We start from the raw sequence: 15,893 nt of genomic DNA on the forward strand, positions 1-15,893 counted from the left end.
TCTGACTTATATTTCTGTCACAAAAAATTAAACAAATCAGAGCTTAAAATCCTAAATTTCACCAAAATCATGTAATTTTATCTGCAGGTGGGTTAGAAAAGAATGCTATCTTAAAAAAAAAAAAAAAAAAAAAAAGAAAATCACCAAAATTCCACCACTTATCAGACAGAAAATGTAAAAACTGAAAAAAACAACTTTTTAGCTTTCGGACGGTCCTTGAACATATCGTGTGACTTGTAGTTCAATAACAAAAAACAGGAAATTCTAAGTTTAAAATCTGACATTTTATCACTTTATTCTCCCACCTGATGAGTTTGAAAAGGTTATCTTTTTTTTAAACACACAAACAAAATTCTAGCCTTTATCTGACAAAGTGTAAAAACTGAAAAAACTAGAGCCCGACTGATATGGGTTTTTCAGGACTGATACAGATTATTAGTAGCTAGAGGAGGCTGTTAACCGATATTTGGAGCCGATATTCATTTGCAGTAAAAGTGTAAAAATTGGTGTAAAAAAAATTTGAATAATGCAAACACTGAACTTTGTTTAAATGCCTAAAGCATGTTTATTTAATCATTAATTTAATCAAAGAAATAGAAAATAATAGCTCCAGAAGTGCATGGATTTCCTAGACTCAGAAGCATCTCTCATAAAGTTGAATAAAAGCTTAAATAAAGAGCTCCCTGATAATTTTTCACAGTAAATAACGTAAAATTTAAATATAACTGAAATGACTTTTGTTTTAACTTTAAACAAAAACAAAAAGTGCAGGGAGTTCTCAGGCTCAGGAGTTAAATGAAAACTTGCTTCCAGAGGTTTTATAAAGTAATAGTATATAAAACAAAGTTGAATAAAATTTGCACAGAAATGTGTGTCAAATGACAAAAAATTATAACAGTTGCTATGAGTGCAATTAAACTCCTGACAGAACACAAACAGCCTTTAGGGCTTTAATGAGCCCACAGTGTTTAAAATATTCCACCATTTTGTTCAGATAAATCACTTCTGAATTTTACTCTCATCTTCACTTTAATTTTCAGATCATTGGACCAGAAAGCTCACAGCAACGTTAGTAGTCATGAGTTGTAGAGTTTTTCATGTGACTTTAACGCAAACACACACTATTGTCCACATTACATACATTTTCCCCATTGCTAATACATAGTCTGCAGAGCGTTCAGAGCCAGAGTGACGAACTAATGTTATGGTAAAAGCTAATCAGCCTCCACCTTAGCATGCTCCCTAAAACACGTGAACTGAGTCTTTTATGTGCTCTCTCTTAATCACACACACATGCTTTTCTATCACGGACTGTTTCCATGTCGATATTATCAGCAGTCTTCTTTTAAGTAATTCACAGACATGTCGGGAGGTAATAGGAGTTAGCAGAGCTGCCGCTAATGTTTACTCCACTCTTACGTTATTCTGCTGCTCACTGTAACGTTAGTAGTAGTTGTGAGATCTAGAGCACTGGGATGTTTATTACAATTTCGGAAGAGTTTTCTGCATTTACCTTCGACACGTGTTTTCTCTCTGGAGCTTCTCACACGAGAAAACGTTCCCTCTCTGCTGTGTGTGTGTGTGTGCGTGCGTGTGTGTGTGTGTGTGTATGTTTGTGTGTGTGTTTGTGTGTGTGCGTGAGGACAGCCTCTTAACCAATCAGAGCGCGGGGTGGATAGTGCTGGAGACAGAAAGCAGGGAGAGAGAGACGCGGCTGCATCTGAGCCAAAATAACCCAGTTTTAAATGGATTTCTTCATATCGGCCTGTCGGATTAAAAAAAGGCCGATGCCGATATACGTCAAATTTCCAAATATCGGAACCGATAATCGGCCCGACCGATAATCGGTCGATCTCTAGAAAAAAAAACAATTTTTTAGCTTTCTGATGGTTCTTGATCACCTCATGTTTGACTTCTGGCTCCATCATAAAAAATAATCAAATGTAAGCTTGAAATATATTTCATCAAAATCACTTTGTTCCATTCGCTGGTGGGTTTGAAAAGAAGGTTATCTTTTAAAAAATCAACAAAAATCCACTATTTAACAGACAGAAAGTGGAGAAACAAAAAAGATGTCTTAGCTTTCTGACAGTACTTGAACTTCTCATGTCTGATTTATGGTTCCATTACAAAAAAATCATCAAATCTAAGCTTAAAATCTGAAATTTCACAAAAATCGCTTTGTTCTGTCTGCAGGTGGGTTAGAAAGACGAAATGTATTTTTTTCAAAAATCACCAAAAATCCACAATTTATCAGACAGAAAATGTAAAAACTGAAAAAAATCATCAACGTTTCAGCTTTCTGGCGGTCCTTGAACGTCTCCTGTCTGACTTATAGTTCCATCACAAAAAAATAGGAAATTCTGAGTTTAAAATCTGACATTTTATCACTTTATTCTATCAACTGGTGGGTTTGAAAAAGAAAGTTATCTTTGAAATTTTTTTTTATCAAAACTACACCATTTATCTGACAAAGTGTAAAAACTGAAACACTTATCGAGTCTACAGATGATCCAACCTTCATGGTTACAACAGAACCACTACCACTACTATAATAATTTTTGCATCTTTTTATGGTCATTTTGTGTCACGTTTTGGTTATTTTGCATCTTTTTGTGATTTCTTTACATTTAATTTTGGTCATCTTGTGTCACATTTTGACTGTTTTTACGTCTTTTTCTATTCATTTGCACTTGATGTCGGTGTTTTGTGTCATGTTTTGCTCGTTTCATGGCTTTTTATGGTTATTTTCATTTAACTTTAGTTGCTTTGTGTCACACATTTATTTGTTTCGCATTTTTCTGTGACTCCAGCTGATCTCTGAGTGTAAACATGAATCCAGATCTGATCTTTGCCTTCTGTCCTCGAGTCCAAATGACATTTCAAATACAAACACAAACACTTCAGCAGCGACACACACACTCCAAAACACACACATACACACACACACACACGCACACACGCACACACACACACACACACTGACGGTTCGTCCTTGGGCTGCAGCCGTCTGATGACATTAAACGTAGGTGACTGTAAACTTGGATAATTATGATAAATGTGAGCGATTATGAGGAATTATTCCCCTCCATTGTGCTAATAGTGTAATTAGCAACAATAATCAAGGACTTATGATGTTGGAATAAGGCGACGCCGCGGACAATTAGACCGCCAGGAGCCGATAATGGAGAACTTCTGGTGTTTTCCTGGAGGGCAGAATCACTGCTACTTCCAGAAGGACTCGGAGATTGGGCTGTTTTTCCAACTAATTCTGCCCTCTGATGAGAGAAAATTGAAATAAATACTCAATTAAGAGCGAGCTCTAGTGTTTGATGGCGTGAACGTGAGAGGAGGCGAACGGAGACAGAAGCCGGTCGGTCAAAGGAGAAACTAAAGTCAAAGTTTAACTCTGGAAAACATCATGCTGCTGGAAATCTGAATTTTCACGGACATTCTGTTGCATTTTCTGTGTTTTTAGTGAAAAAATAGATGTTTTAAAGCTGAAAAACTTTTAATGAACTTTATTTTTCTTTTTTATTCAGTAGGTTTTAGCTTGTTTCTGTTATTTTATTTCATTTTGTTATATCTCATTTCACTTTATCTTGTTTCATTTTATCTTATTTCATTTTATTTCACATTATTTAATCTTATTTCACTTTATTTCATCTTATTTTACTTTATTTTTTCTATTTGAATTTGTTTTATCTGATTTCACTTTTTCTTATACTTTATTTTATTTCACTTTATTTTATCTCATTCAATTTTATTATCTTGTTTCATTTTATCTGATCTTATTTCATTTTATTTCATCTTATTTCATTTTATTTGATTTCATTTTATTTTATCATATTTCAATTTATTTTATTTCACTTTATTTTATTTAATTTCACTTTATTTTATCTTATGAAACTTTATCTTGTTACTTTATTTATTTACCTTATTCCATTGTATTTTATCTTATATTTTATCATCTTATTTCATTTTTTTCTTATCTTACTTTTTCTATTTCACTTTATTATCTCATTTTACTTTATTTTACCATATTTTGCTTTATATTATTTCAATTTATTTGATGTTATTTCAATTTATTTAATCTTATTTCACTTTATTTTATTTCATTTTATTTAATCTTTTTTCATTTTATTTTATATTATTTGACATTATTTTATCTGATTTCTCTTGATTTTATTTCCCTTTATTTTATCTTGTTTGTAAGGCTGGACCCGTATATCCGAATATTAATTTAGAGATCTGAACACTTGGAATATGAACATCCAGGGCCGTTCTGTTGTATTTTCTGTGTTTTTAGTGAACTGCTCTGAAGCCTGAAGGCAGAATACATCATCAGAGCTACAGAGAATAAAGATGATAAAGGTAATAAACAACAAGAAGTCCTAATTTCTGTCAGCGGTGTCGTCACTGTGTGGTCATGCAGCAGCTTCTCTTTGACTTCACAGCTTCCAACAGCAAACATTTGAATGAAAAACACGCTGTGTTCAGGGACCCTTTGTCACTCAGGAACTCCTGGAACACAAACATCTATACGTAGATATAAGAAGGAAATGAATCCAAGTGTCAGACGTCTGGCTGCTGCTTCATCAGAAGGTTTAATGGAGAACGAGCTTCATGTTTATGTAGAAATGGATTGTTGGTTATTTTGTGTCATGTTTTGACTGATTTTACATCTCAATGTCGATGTTTCTTGTCACGTTTTGCTTGTTTCGTGGATTTTTATGGTTGTTTGCATTCAACCTCAGTTGCTTTGTATCACAGTTTGGGTTTTTTGCATATTTTTGTGGTCATTCTGCATCACATTTTGGTTGTTTTAGGTGTTTTTTTTAAGTTCTGAGGCTCAGAAATTATGGAAAAAGTCCATTAAAAAGTGGTGAATCTGGACCTTTGTATCTTTTTATGCTCATTTTGTGTCATATTTAGCTTTTTTTAACATCTTTTTGTGTTCATTTGTATTTAATGTCGGTGTTTTGTGCCACGTTTTGCTCGTTTCGTGGATTTTATGCTTATTTCCATTCGACCTTAGTTGCTTTGTATCACAGTTGTCATGTTTGGTTATTTTGCATCTTTTTGTGATTTCTTTAAATGCAATTTAAGTCATTTTGCGTCACATTTTGGTTGTTTTACGTCTTTTTAAGTTCTGAGGATCAGAAATGATGGAAAAAGTCCATTAAAAAGTGATAAATCTGGACCTTTGCATCTGTATACGGTCATTTTGTGTCACATTTTGGTTGTTTTACATATTTTTGTGATATCTTCACATTTAATTTAGGTTATTCTACGTCACATTTTGGTCACTTTGCATCTTTTAAAGTTCTTTTATGCAACCAGGATGTGGCATGTGGTGTTTCACATAGACAATGAACGAGAAGCTAGAAACTGACGTATCCTGTGGACACACATGATCCGTCAATTTCTAGCTTCTCGTTCATTGTTGGATCCTGTGGCGACGCACCTCAAGAGGCTAACTGCTAAAAACACACCAAAAACACCAGATTTTAAAGAAACAACAACTAAAATCCACTCTCTCCACTCACTTCTGACAGGAAATAACTTCCTTTGGCTTCATCAGGTCATGAATTTCTACAGTGAAAGTCATTTTCTTTAACGGAATGAAGCAGAAATGACAGAAAATGTGCCAGAGGTGGTTTTCTGTTTATAGTCAGCAGCAGTTTGCAGCAGATAGAAAGAGTTAGCTCCTCCAAGGCCAAAGTTCTCTCCCAGAAAGATTCTTCCCTCCAGTGTCGGGGTTGAGTTGTTGCCTCAAGGAAAGACGTTACTCAACATCATGTTCACAAGGGATGGAAATATGGAGCGTGAGATGGACCTTCTTAGTCAATCAGACCCTTCCAACCTTCCTGTGTGGTCATGGACTCTGCATGGAGCCTCAACAAGATTCCAGCCGTTGAAATGAGTTTCCTTCAACAGGTGTCTGGGTTCAGTCTTAGAGATCGACTGAGGAGTTCAGAAATCCAAAGAGTTTCTGCTCCTTCGAGTCAAAAGACGCCAGCTAATGACACTTTGTCCTGTGTGTCCTCCTTTGGAGGTTTTCTACAAATATTCTCATCTCATTTTTGTTGTTTTGTGTCTTGTTTTTGTCATTTTGCATCCCGTTTTTTTCATCTTGCATCTCGTTTTTGTCGTTTTGCGTCTCGTTTTTGTCGTCTTGTGTCTCGTTTTTGTCGTTTTGCGTCTCATTTTTGTCGCCTTTTGTCTCGTTTTTGTCGTTTTGCGTCTTGTTTTTGTCGTCTTGTTTTTTCCATCTTGTATTTTGTTTTTGTCGAGTTTAGTCTAATTTTTGTCATTTTGTGTTTCGTTTTTGTCATATTTTGTCTAATTTTTGTTGTTTTGTGTCTTGTTTTTGTCATTTTGCATCTCGTTTTTTTCATCTTGTATCTCGTTTTTGTCATCTAGCGTCTCGTTTTTGTTGTCTTGCGTCTCGAGTTTGTCGTCTTTTTGTGTCTTTTCCTGTAAAGACAGTCGGTTTCAGAAAGCTTCACCTTGACAGACTTTTTGGTTCCAGATCTCGGTCCATCAGGAGTCAACAGACTTTGAAAGTCGTCCTGGTGACCCTCAGCTGATGATAAGTGACACTGAAGGAATAAGAGTCTGTGAAGAGTTTCTGCGTCTGGATTCCACTCAGGAGTAATAATTTGCAGCCACTCCAGCAGCTCTCAGCCAGTTTGACTGATATTAGTCAAATTGCGTCATGCGCTTTTAAAGATGACTCTCCTTAACTGCAAGAGGGTGTTGAAAGGAGCGTCGGCTTCAAAGGAAGCTTCTTCTCCAAGGTCATCTGCTGTTTTAACTCCAATTTCAATACTTTATGAGCGTGACTGTAATTAAAAGGATGGGGTCAGCTTTCTGATTTATTACAACAGAGCAGCGGCGAGGTGAAGACAGTAGTAAGTTCTCTAAAAACCAGCGAAACTTCACCAGAGAGGAGAAACTCTGGACTCTGATGGTTCAACAAACTGGACAAAGTAAAGATGTGCTGATCCAATGAACCTTCTGTCAAATCAATTTAATTTAGGTCATTCTGGGTCACATTTTGGTTGTTTTATTCATATTTGTGGTTATTTTGTGTTACGTTTTGGTTGTTTTACGTCTTTTTAGGTTCTGAGGATCAGAAATGATGGCAAAAACGATAAATCTGAACCGTTGCATCTTTTTATGCTCATTTTGTGCCAAATTTTGTTTCTTCTTTGGTTGTTTTATACATTTTCATGGTCATTCTGTGTCACATTTCGACAGTTTTTACGTATTTTTATGTTCAGTTGAACTAAATGTTGGTGTTTTGTGTCACGTTTTGCTTGTTTCATGGCTTTTTACGGTTGTTTGTATTTCACCTTAGTTGCTTTGTATCACAGTTTGGGGTTTTTTGCATCATTTTATGGTCATTTTGGGTCAGATTTTGGTTGTTCTACGTCTTTTTCAGTTCTCAAGGATCAGAAATGATGGAAAAAGTCCATTAAAAAGTGATAAATCTAGACATTGCCATCTTTATATGGTCATTTTGTGTCAGATTTTGACTGTTTTTACATCTTTTTATGTTCATTTGCACTTAATATCAGTGTTTCGTGTCACATTTTGCTCGTTTTGTGGCTTTTTACGGTTGTTTGCCTTCAACTTTAGTTGCTTCTATCACAGTTTGGGTATTTTTGCATCTTTTTATGGTCATTTTATGGTCACATTTCGGTTATTTTGCATCTTTTTGTGATTTCTTTACATTAAATTTAACTTCTTCAAAATACCCCAAAACGACATTCAAGTTGGAGGATGCATCTTCTGACACGTATTCAATCCAATCCAATCCAACTTTATTTATAATGCACTTTACAAAACAACACAGTTGACCAAAGTGCAGTACACACATAAAACATATGAGACATTAAAAAAAGAGTAAAACAAAACAGCAATAAAATTACAACTTAAAATCAATTAAAAGCTAGGGTAAAAAGATGTGTTTTAAGAGCTGATTTAAATACAGGCAGAGAATCGATCTGTCGAAGGTGCAAAGGTAGTGCATTCCATAAGTTAGGACCAGCGACAGCAAAAGACCGAGCACCTCTCCTTCTCTTATTTGACTTTGGGGTCACCAACCATGAGAGCTCAGCTGACCTAAGGGAACGAGCAGGTACATAGGGCTGCACCAGCTCAGTCAGATACTGAGGTGCAAGGCCATGAAGGCATTTAAAAACAAATAAAAGAATTTTGAAATCAATTCTAAAACGTACAGGGAGCCAATGCAAAGACTTCAGAATAGGAGTTATGTGCTCTCTCTTTTTAGTCCCAGTCAAGAGCCGAGCTGCTGCATTTTGCACCATTTGTAGACGATGCAGAAGTTTCTCATCAAGACCGGCATACAGAGCATTGCAGTAATCAAGTCGGTTTGTGACAAATGCATGGATTAATATTTCAAAGTGTTTCATAGACAGAATAGGTTTAACTTTAGCCAGCTGTCGGATTTGAAAGAAACTTGTTTTAACCACTGAACTGACCTGGGCTTCAAGTTTGAGAGTGCAGTCAAGTTTTACACCGAGATTGGTGATCACAGGCTTAAAATACTGGCTCAGTGCACCAAAATCATCAAGGGCAGGGGTTCCACCACTCGGCCCAAACACTGTCATTTCAGTTTTACTGTCATTTAAAAACAAGAGGTTTAAGGACAACCAGTTCCTGATTTCCTCAACACAGTCAAGTAGCTGTTTTGCATTGTTGCCATTTCCTTGCTTCAGTGGCATGTACATTTGCGTATCATCTGCATACAGATGAAATGCAATGCCATGTTTCCTAAAAATTGTTCCAAGTGGAAGGAGATACAATGAAAAAAGCAGGGGGCCAAGAATGGACCCTTGGGGCACTCCACAATTTAGAGGGGATACTCTGGACTGAGAGGAGCCTATCCTAACACAGAATTCCCGATCAGTGAGGTAGGACCTCAGCCACTCCAATGCAGTGCCACGGATACCAACAGAGCTTTCTAAGCGGGTCAGTAGTATCTGGTGGTCTACAGTGTCAAAGGCAGCAGTCAAGTCAAGCAAAACAAGGATGACACTGTGACCACCATCGGTAGCTTGAAAGATGTCATTAACAACTCTCAATAAGGCAGTTTCAGTACTGTGCCTAGAATTGAAGCCGGACTGGAACACTTCAAAGACAAAATTCTCCTCTAAATATGCTTTTAATTGCTGGTACACAATTTTTTTCAAGAAGTTTTGAGGTCAGCGCAAGCTTAGAGATCGGTCTAAAATTAGACATAATGTTGGAATCCAAGCCAGGCTTCTTAAGGAGAGGTTGCACCACTGCCCGTTTAAAACTCTTGGGCACACAACCAGAAATTAGACTGGTGTTAACAATTTCAAGCACATAAGCGGCGACTGTAGAAAACACTTCTTTAAACAAACAAGGTGGTAAGGGATCATTCAGTGATCCTGAAGGTTTCAGACTACCTACAATGTCTTCCAGAGAAGCCAAACTGACAGGCTCAAATCTGTGAAAAATCACAGAGGGCATGGCTAACACTGGAGGTTCATAAACTGGAGGGCTAATCAGAGCCCTAGTGTCCTCAACCTTATTAATGAAAAAGGTCAAAAAAGCTTCACACATTTCATCTGAGGGCTCCACAGAGACCGGCTGAGGAGCATTTAGAACATTGTTTATGGATTGAAACAACACACGAGGATTGTTAGAGTTAGAAACAATGATGTCTGAGAAGTACTTACTTTTTGCTGATTTAACATTTTTTTGATAAGTACTCAAACTACTTCTTAATATCTGGAAGGAAACTTCAAGTTTATCTTTCTTCCACTGACGCTCAGCTCTCCTGCACTCCTGTCTCGCAGAGCGAGTGACGTCACTGAGCCAGGGCTCAGAGCGAGATTTCACACTTTTCATTTTCATGGGCGCTACAGAGTCCAAAGCAAATTGACATGCAGAATTAAAACAATTCAAGAGAGCGTCCACATCTGTGTTTGTTAAGTCTGTGCAGCAGGGCGCTACACCACAAAATACAGCCGAAAACTTAGCGGCAGTTAAGGGGTGAACTACCCGGCACAGTTTGACAGGAGCGCATGACAGGACTGGTTGACATGACAACGGAATGTCAAACACAACGGGGTGATGATCAGAGAAAGTTGCATCACAAATATTTACATCAGGAGCCTTAAAACCATGCGTTAAAACCAAATCAAGTGTATGCCCAAATTTCTGTGTGGGACCAGACACAGACTGCACAAGATTAAAATGATCGATAAGTGTTAAAAAGTCATTGACATAAGGTTCATGCGGGCAACACACGTGAAAGTTAAAATCACCAACAATAAGAACACGATCATACTTGGGCATCAGTCCCAATAAAAAGTCTTCAAATTCTCCCAAGAAGTCTTTTTTACTGCGTTTGGGTGGCCTGTAAATGACAGCGCACGCCACCGGGGACACAGCGCTCACCTCAAACAACTGTATCTCGCAACTGGAGTAAATAGATTCCAAGGTGAGCTGCTTACAGGTGAATTTACTCCTGTAAATAGTTGCTATTCCACCTCCACGGTGTCTAGAATTACGTGGGGAGTCCAAAAAGCAGCATTCTGGAGGCGACAGCTCATGCAGAGTGGCAGACTCACCAACGAGCAGCTTGGTCTCCGTGATGAAGAGGAAATCCAGATCGTTTGACATGAAGAAGTCCTTTAGAATGAACGTTTTGTGGACCACCGAGCAGGCATTCACAAGGCCTATCCTGGCCGGGGCAGCGGGCAGCGGAGTCGGATTTGGCGTACGATCCAACGGCCGCAGGTTGTGGAAATTCACGCCGCGCTCGGACAGGCGAAAGCGGGGAGGGCGTAGGAATCCCCCTTCATCCGAGCCAGCCACTGGAACAAGACATCGGTGGATAGGGTCCCGGGAGCGCCACGGGACAAAGCGGCGAAGTGGCGGATCAATATGTCCCATAAAAGACGACGGTGGAGTGGGAGAGGCCACGAAACAGCCCCTTAATCGAACCAGTCTTCCACTTCGCTTCCCTCGGCGGCGTCTGCGGCTTCTGCGTAAAGGTGCAGCGGGCCCACGAAGCAGGTAAGGCGGTATCCCAGAGAGGAGAGGGGGGCACGCTCTTTGGCCTGGATTGTGTCGTGGTTTTAACAGATTTTCAAAAGAAGGTCGCAGATCAAGCAGGGTCTGGCGATCATAAGTCAATAGGGAACTGACATCCACTGTAATAGTACATAAAATCAACAGTAAAACACTTAGAACACGGAGGGACAGACCGCGGGCCACACACACTGGCGCCATCTTGCTTTATGGCCCACCTGTATTGAAACAGCAACACCTCCTCCGAGTACTGCAGGAGCACTAGGAGCAGAGCATCGCTGCACGAGGACACCACTAGGATTTAAATCAACGCTGTTTCTGTTTTACAAACGTTTACATCCCACCTTGTATGTTTGTTCCCTGTTGCCGCTGCAAATCTGTTCATTAAGCATCATTTCATAGAGAATTAGGACAAGAAAAGTCTGTAAAAAAATAAAAATTATGAACTCATCGGTGCAGAAATGAAACCATGACGGACTCATCTGCATTCAGAAATTATTTAGAACCAAAGGAGGTAAATTAAACAGCAGAAATAGTTCAATATGAATATATGATATATATATATATATATATATATATATGAATCAGATGTTCTATGATGTTGTTTTATACGTTTGAACATCAGCATAAACATCCATGAAGCAGATTTTTACCTGAACAGAACGATTCTGTCTTGTTTTTGTCATTGTGTCTCGTTTTTGTCTTCTTGTCTTGTTTTGTCATCTTGTGTCTCCTTTTTGTCGTCTTGTCTTGTTTTGTCGTCTTGTGTCTCGTTTTTGTCGTCTTGTGTCTCGTTTTTGTCGTCTTGTCTTGTTTAGTTGCTTTGCGTCTCGTTTTTGTCGTCTTGTGTCTCGTTTTCGTTGTCTTGTCTTGTTTTGTCGCTTTGTGTCTCATTTTTGTCGCTCCGTGTCTCGTTTTTGTCATCTTGTGTCTCGTTTTTGTCATCTTGTCTTGTCGTCTTGTGTCTTGTTTTTGTCGTCTTGTCTTGTTTTGTCGCTTTGCGTCTCGTTTTTGTCATCGTGTCTCGTTTTTGTCGTCTTGTCTTGTTTTGTCGTCTTGTGTCTTGTTTTTGTCGTCTTGTGTCTTGTTTTTGTCGTCTTGTCTTGTTTTGTCGTCTTGTGTCTTGTTTTTGTCGTCTTGTCGTCTTGTGTCTTGTTTTTGTCGTCTTGTTTTGTCGCTTTGCGTCTCGTTTTTGTCATCTTGTGTCTTGTTTTTGTCGTCTTGTCTTGTTTTGTCACTTTGCGTCTGGTTTTTGTCGTCTTGTTTTGTTGTGCCTTGTTTTTGTCATCTTGTTTAGTCGCTTTGCGTCTCGTTTTTGTCATCTTGTGTCTCGTTTTCGTTGTCTTGTCTTGTTTTGTCGCTTTGTGTCTCGTTTTTGTCATCTTGTGTCTCGTTTTTGTCATCTTGTCTTGTCGTTTTGTGTCTTGTTTTTGTCGTCTTGTCTTGTTTTGTCGCTTTGCGTCTCGTTTTTGTCGTCTTGTCTTGTTTTGTTGTCTTGTGCCTTGTTTTTGTCGTCTTGTTTTGTCACTTTGTGTCTCGTTTTTGTCGTCTTGTCTCGTTTTGTCGTTGTGTCTCATTTTTGTCGCTTTGTGTCTCGTTTTTGTCGTCTTGTCTCGTCTTGTCGCTTTGTGTCTCATTTTTGTCGCTTTGTGTCTCGTTTTTGTCGTCTTGTCTCGTCTTGTCGCTTTGTGTCTCATTTTTGTCGCTTTGTGTCTCGTTTTTGTCGTCTTGTGTCTTGGTTCGATTCTGCAGCAACAATCCAATAAAAAGTAGAATTACTAAACCACACCCGCTGCTGTGGAAGAATAATTGAACTGAATTTAATAACGATTAATGTCTCTTTCATCTGCAGACTTTAGTTTTTCCAGATTCTACGATCCAATCAGCGGATCCTCAGATAAAGTTTCTGGTTTTAAACAAAGAGGAATAAAAGCACTGATCGATCAGAGGAGGAGGAGGATGAAGAGGAGGGGATGTAAACAAATGGAAAAGCTCAGCCGGACACGTTAGCATTCGGCGCTCGGCCAGGTATCGACCAGAACCAAACTAATGACGGAGCTGGAAACACATTAGTCACCGTCTGGAGGAACCGAGAGCGAGATGGAGGAGAAAAAACTGAAACCTGCAGAGGAATAAACCCTAAAATACATTCAATCCAGTTAAAAATGAGAAAAAACTAAAACCTGCAGCGGATTCTACAATTAAAATACATTTAATTCAGTTAAATATTCATTAATTCATTTATTTTTAAAATGGGACGGTTCGTATTAATGTACATTTCCATGTAAATACGAGAGATTGTAGCCATACAGTTAATTTCCATATCGAGTCCCATTGGTAGATCAAAGATAAAGGATAACATAAAACCATAACTGAGCAAAGACAAGCAAAAAAGAAAAACAAACAACAAGCGATAACACTTCGTAGACATAGCAGACAAAAGCTGAGATATCGAGGCAGCTACCAAACAACCAGCATCTCGATGATTCAATTGGCAGAAATCCTTCATCTAAAAACATTTTCAAATGTTTTCTTGACGTCATCTGAAGGTTCTCTGGATGCCTGAAACTTCCTGGGAAACTCTCATACAAATTCATGTCAGCTTATCGTCTCTGGAGGTAAATTAACATTAAATAACAAATGAATCCTGATGTTGCTGCTCCAGTTAGCACCAGGATCATTCATTCATTCATACCAGGATCACTATTTTTGGTTGTTTTACTTATTTTTGTAGTCATTTTGTTTCATATTTTGGTTGTTTTACGTATTTTAATGCTCTGAGGCTCAGAAATGATGGAAAAAGCCCATTAAAAAGTGATTAAGCTGGATCTTTGTATCTTTTGTATGCTCATTTTTCATCATATTTTGGTTGTTTAGTTCATTTGTATGTCATATTTTGGGTGCTTTATTCCATTTTTGGGATAATTTTGAATCACATTTTGTTTATTTTATTCATTTCTGTGGTAATTTTTTTAAAAACATTTTTGTTGTTTTACGTCTTTTTGGGATTTGTTTCCATTAAATTCTGGATATTTTGCATCGTATTTTGGTTGTTTCTTTCATGTTTGTGGTCATTTTGTGTCATATTTTGGATGTTTTTATGTCTTTTTATGTTTATTTCTACTGAACGTCAGTGTTTCCTGTCATTTTGCTCGTTTCATGGATTATTTTATGGTTATTTGCATACATTTAAACGTCCCTTCTCTGCAGATGAACATCTTGCTCCCTCTCTGTGGTCAAATTAACTCTGGGAATTGCGTCTAAAGCTTCCTGTGTATCTATCTTTAGGGTAAATTAGCAGAAGAAAGCGGCGTTCTGCTGTTTTCTTTCCCTCCAGACAAATTGACATTGACGTTCTGTCCGTCCGGCTGTTTGGAGGTTTGCAGAAAGTCAAAGAGAGAAAGAAAAAAAAGAACAAAAAGCTCAAATGTGGAACTCCAATTAATTTAAAGCCTTCCCTCCTCCCTCCGTCACCAATCAGCCCAGAATAAATCCGCGGCAGATCTAATTACCGAGCCGTCTCCCAAGACCCCGGCCGCCGCGAAGCCAATCTCCAGCTCCTTGTTTGAACAGGCTGATGAACTGAGGGACTCGATGGATATCAAGTCATTTTGTTTAATTTATAAATGGATTTTCCCCTAATACTTAAATTATCATCAGCATGAGAGAGAGACGGGGAGGTGGAAAGTCCCGAACAGGAGGAACAAGACAAAGAATCCTCCAAGGAAAAGAGTCCGTTCACGAGGAGACGATGCAAAAATATTCAAACGTACGGCAGAGAAACGAGCTGCCACCAAAAATACCCACGTTTATTTAACTCTCTGGACCAAAAACCACCAACAGAATCACCAAAAGGACACCATTTATTTAGAAAATGTGCAGAATTACTCAAATACTGTCCAAAATCGCCTAGAAAATGCCCAAAATGACTCAAAGGCCATCTAAAATGACTAAAACTTGAACAAATTGACAAAAACTTGTTTAAAATTATGGAAATTACTTGAACTTCATCCCTACTAACCCAAAAACTGTTCAATATGATTAAAACATGTTTAGAAAGACTCAAAGCTGCCAAAAATCACTGAAAACTGTCCAAAATTACTCAAAAACAGTGCAACAGTACTCAAATCCTGTCCAAAATAATCTAGAAATTGTTGAAAATGACTCAAAAACGTCTAAAATGATTCAAACTGGTTCAAAATGACTCACAAATTGCCCAAAATTACTAAATAAATTTTAAATCACTCAAAAATTGTCCAATATGGCTAAAATTTGTCCAAAATGGAAATTGTACAATATCACTCAAATTCAGTCCAAAATTACCTAGAAATTGTTCAAAATGACTCAGAAAGATGCAAAACTTCCAAGAAACCATTCCAAAACCACATAAATACGCACATTTACCACAAAAACATGCAACTTACAGCCAAAACTACCCAAAAAAATTAAACACAAAACCCCCCAAAATATGCTAAATTACCACAAAAAAAGTGCTTTGAGTCTGGTTTGGACTCGCCCACTGCTCTATCAGCTGATGAAGACGGAAAAACTCCCACAAAAACATGAAAAACTACCTAAAAACATCTAAAAAGATGCAACACAACTCCCCCAAAGCATCCAAAACATGTGAAACCACTGCCACAAAATGATGCAAAATGATGACAATACAATGCAAAACTAGAACAAAAAGACTCTAAAGTACCATATGAAAATGTAAAATGATCACAGAAATATGCAAAACCTCCACATAAAGATGTAAAAGAACCAAATAAAGATGAAAAATCCAGAAAGAGATG

The 15,893-nt window shown here is 37.8% G+C and overlaps 1 protein-coding gene across 1 annotated transcript in view; it reads right to left on the bottom strand.

Moving 5' to 3' along the window:
* The window catches only part of LOC111587344 (neuronal PAS domain-containing protein 3), a 186,562-nt gene that overhangs the window by 73,726 nt on the left and 96,943 nt on the right, over positions 1-15,893 (bottom strand). The window lies entirely within an intron of this gene.

Source organism: Amphiprion ocellaris, chromosome 20 (genome assembly GCF_022539595.1).
Source record: "Amphiprion ocellaris isolate individual 3 ecotype Okinawa chromosome 20, ASM2253959v1, whole genome shotgun sequence".
Lineage (NCBI taxonomy): Eukaryota > Metazoa > Chordata > Actinopteri > Pomacentridae > Amphiprion > Amphiprion ocellaris.